Consider the following 5,043-nt stretch of genomic DNA (forward strand, 5'->3'; position numbering starts at 1 on the left):
TAGAAAGGCAAGCATGCATACTATAAGGGAAAGGTAAGCATGCATACTATAAGGGAAAGTACTTTCCTACTAAAACATACAAGGTTGGTCCATAGTGTGAATCCAACTACATAAGGTGGCACTATAACTATGATACAACTCTAGTGAACCAAAGTGGCTATAGCATAGCCTATAAACTATTAGTCAAAATCTCACCAACCATGCTAGTGATATAAGTGTAGAGCTGTCATCCATATCCATATCTACACTAGTTGAGCACACTTCTCCTTGAGCTCAACTCCATACCTTACACTCCAAGTAAGCTCCTAAACTTGTGAAGCTTTCCTTTATGGATGTCAGACGTCCTGATCCTTTGTGTTGATGTATACCAAATCCACATAACCAGCTAGACCCCCTTCTCCCTCACAAAGTGATAATGAAATTAATGTACCTCGTCCTAGCATAATACACTAGGTTACTCACCAACTGTATAATGCTCATGTTCTCACAATAAATGACAACAACCCTATCCATGGGCTCTCATATCTATAAGTAGCTTTTGTAACTAAGCTACCTCATATGCTACCATACTAGTTCCCCTATACTTAATCTTTTTACTCAACAAAGCAATCATTGGTTTTCTTATTGCTCCAGCTTATAGCAACACTCCTAGAAGAAAACATAAAGCCGCTAGTAGATCTCCTATTTGTTAAGAGACTACCAATCCAATCTGCATCTATTATATCCATGTACATGTACATGTCCTATACTCTAGCCTCATAAAAAAGTCTATAGTAGATCCTAATAGTAGACCTCTCCTATTTAAGACACTACTAGCCTAATCAGCATATGTATATCCATGTACATAGTAAGGTCCTCCAAAAGATCACATATATTATAGTCACTTTTGTATTCTACTCTAATGGCACTCAGATTGACTTACAAACTATTATTTCGTACTTGGATAGCATGTCTAAAGCATACTACCTTCTCTCTGAAAGCTAAATCCTATCACATGATCTAATCATTTCTATATCCACAAAGTATCACAGCTCACCCAAATCCTTCATTTCAAAAATTTTCTTAAGGAGCATCTTGGCCTCTTTGGCTCCCCTTGCCACTAGAGTGACCTCTTTCACATGTTTATACATTAGATTCATGTTGTTTTGATGACCATGATTTATATTTCCAAAATAGCCTACACCTCAGCCTCTAGATGAAGATCTTCATCTACCTCTACTTATGTCCATGTAGAAGGCTTGCTCTTACGTATTTTTGGAAGATGGTTTAATCCCAACATTCATCGTCTTTAAATTTTGGGAAGTTTTCTTGAGTTTGGATAGATTTTAAAAACTGATTATAGTCTTTACCAAGCCCATTCAATGTGACCGACATCAAGCAACTGGAGCTCCAATAGAGACGAGGTTATTATCTTTGTAAGCCCTTTCACTTTCAATAAGTAATTAGTGATATTCATCTTACTCCTCTATACATATTATGTAACTCTTACTTCAATTACATTTTTCTTGCCTTGGTACTTGTATTATACAATTTAAACAAGGTATCCTTGCATCCTATATATGGCTAATCATAGCATCCGACATGCTAACGCCAGTACATCAATTTGCTAGCTTTCTCATGCTAAGCCTTAATGGCTTGGCCTATTGAGGAGTGACACTTTCTTTCAAAAACTCCATCTCCTTCTCATCACCTAAAATAAACTCCTAATATCCTTTTTGCATCATGAAGTTTCTTATCCTGAACTTCCTTGCTTGGAAGTTATTCTTGTTTATCTTCTCACTCATAATCTGGGATAGACTATCAGACATGACTACCTGTACAGCAACTTACCAAACAGTGCTTGAAAAACTTATACACTTATAGCAAACATGTAATCTTCATCGACAAAGTCACACCTCCTGGCGGGGTACTATAAACCTGTTAATAATGAAACTATATGTGAACTAGTTCAACAGCCTTCAAATCTCATTTTCTCTTCACATAATATTCTACAACCAAATTTTTACTATAATTATGCACCAAACCAAATTTCTACTATAATTATGCACCAAACCAGAAATTGGGCATACACAATCAAAATTGACACTTTCACAAAGTGTCTGTAGAAATTCGCAAAGCCAAAATGGAGCCCAAAATGGCCTTGAATCCAAATTTCAAAAATTCACATAACATAATGCTCCTCTGCTTCACTACAAAGGGTGATTGTACCTTATTATTATAACTACATGCTACTCTTGACTAGCAACTACATATAGAGATTTGCTTCCAAATCAAAGGGTGATTGCACCTTATTATTATAACTGCATGCCACTCTTGACTAGCAGCTACATATAGAGATTTGCTTCCAAATCAAAGGAAAAGAGATGGAGTAACCCTTATTGGGGTGCATCGCTTCCTTTTCTTGTTGTCTCTTGCTAGACGCTTAAGCTCTTCATATTATGAACTGGTGCTCTGATACTACGAGAAGAGAATGTGAGAAAGAGGGTGATCTTGAGTCCCTTGCAAAAGTAAACACACACACACACGAGTAAACAAGCACACAAGAGAGATGGATGGCTAAATTTTCTTTTATTCTCTTCTCTTCTCTACAACCATACCATAACATAGAGATAAGAGTACATAGTATAAGGGAAAATACTCTCCTATTAAAACATACAAGGTTATTCCATAGTCCATACTATAAGGGAAAGAAATCTCCTATTAAATCATACAAGGTCATTCCACAGTGTAAACCTAACTACATGAGATGGCATTATAACTATGCCATAACTGATGAACCAAAGTGGCTGTCACACAACCTCTAAACCACTCTAGTGGGATATCACCCATAATCACACCAACCATGCCAATGGTAGAGGTGTCATCTTGGTGTGTCATCCATATCTGCACTCGTCGATATATCAACATACCTTTGATGGGTATTGAGGGTTGCCTTTGTACCTTTGCTATGTCTTGAGGGAGGATGTTCATCTATCTCCTAGGCTTGTCAACGGCTCTTGCTCTATTGATGACCTTATCCTCCTATGGCTCTCTTGATGGGCTCTTATCCTCCTGTGGCTCTCTCAATGTATATGTGCATGTATGTCAGGTGCGATTTTTTTTTCTCCTCTATCTTCTTCTTCTCATGCTTTATAAAGTTTAATCTATATAAAATCTCTCTCTATATCTTTGTCCTCTAACTTCTTCTTCTCATGCTTTTTAAAGTTTAATCTTATAAAATCTATATCTCTCTACTTAATAAAATCTCTTTCTTTCTCTACTTAGTAAAGTCTCTCTCTCTCTACTTATTAAGTAAACTCTCTCTCTCTCTCTCAAACCAGATATGGGGGAGAAGTTTTATAGACAAAGTTCTATTAATGTTCTCGAAGGCATATTACAATGGGAGGGGATACCCCTTTTTGTTAAATTCTAAAAAAGGTAATTTATTTTTCTAATGCTTTTTTAAAAACCTTCTTTTTCCTATTTTTATATTTTCTTAATTTCCTAAAGCTCCTAGAGCTTGTTCACATGTTCATACACAAAATTCTTAACTCTTATTCAAGAGCTTATTTTTTGATGCCGTTTGATCCATTGGATTTGCCTTTTGAACTTCTTGTTTATCTTGAGCTTGTTATTTCTTCAACACTTCCCCTCAAGCTCAAGATCTTCAAAATTAATAGCTTATACAGCTATTCTTCAAGGTAATTCCATCCATTTCTCCCTTTGAGTATTCAATGTCAATGGCAACTCCATTGTTGACAATTATATGTCATCAACCACCTTTGTGGTGTCAAAGATTGAGTCACTCTAACTCTTGGCTTTTCCATTTCTTTTGCCTTTAGCTTTTGTTGCTTTTACACCTACTGTGTAAACCTTGAGCATTCCTAGACTAAGTTCTTCTTTGGAACTTTTTGATCCATCATTTGATGATTAAGAAATATCCAACTTGCCTCTCTTGGTGATTTTTGAACCCTTGTTTCATTCTTCGATGTGCTCGATGTAGACCAACCTCTATGTCTCCCCTGTTTAAATTACTCGTGTTTTCCATGTTCTCAAGATGTACCAATGTTCTCAAGTGTTTTCCATTTTTTTGAGATGTACCAATGTGCCAACGTTTTGAAATCCTCACGTGTTTTCCATGTTCTCGAGATGTACAAATGTACCAACTTTTTGATTCATCAAATGCCACTTCCCTTGTGGTGTATTTCTTTTTTGAGTGGGTTCCAACTTCTATATATTTTTCTACCTATTACATATCCAAGAAGTATAGACCTCTCTAACTTTCATCGTGTACCTTCGTTTGCTACACACAAACATAGGTAAAGCTTTCAAATACCTTCAAGTAAGATAGGTTATACATGTGCACACCTCTTTTGGACTCTTGTATTGTCCATTTTCCATCCTATTAAGCAAATATATTGTAAGTATAGCTTCATCATCCCAAAGAGTGTTTTTGGCATTGCTTTTTCATTTAACAAGCTTTTGCCATGACCTCAATATATCTATTCCTCAACCTGCACTTCAATTGTACAGCTTCATGTTGACGTGATCGTATTTCCTTGTCAACTATTTATGTATTCTATGCATATTAAAAAACTTGTCAAAATTTCATCTGGGATAACCTTAACCATTGTCAAGCCTTAAACACCTTACATATCTGTGAGTTTCTATACATATTGAAAAACTTGTCAAAATTCCATCTGGAATACCCTTGACCATTGTCAAGCCTTAAACACCTCACGTATCTGTGAGTTTCTTTCTCCACGTACATTTTCCATTCGTGAAATTTCTCCAAGGATTCTTCCTTGTTTTTTAACAAGTAAATCCATGTCTTCTTGTGTCATAAAGTATATGTATCCACTCACAGTAGATGTGCTCTTTGGTCCATGCACATTCATGTATATATGGACCAAAGATCAAGCAATCTGGCTAGCTTGCTTTTTGAACTAGCAAGCCGAACATGTGTGTAATGATCTATTATCACTAATAAGCTCAGGAAATCCTTTCACAATATTCTTTTCCTCTCTATGTATTTCAACTTGTGAAAGTCTATATGTGGCAAAT

Source organism: Cibotium barometz, chromosome 61, assembly GCF_041138505.1.
Source record: "Cibotium barometz isolate CiBa-2024 chromosome 61, ASM4113850v1, whole genome shotgun sequence".
NCBI classification, from domain to species: Eukaryota; Viridiplantae; Streptophyta; class Polypodiopsida; order Cyatheales; family Cibotiaceae; genus Cibotium; species Cibotium barometz.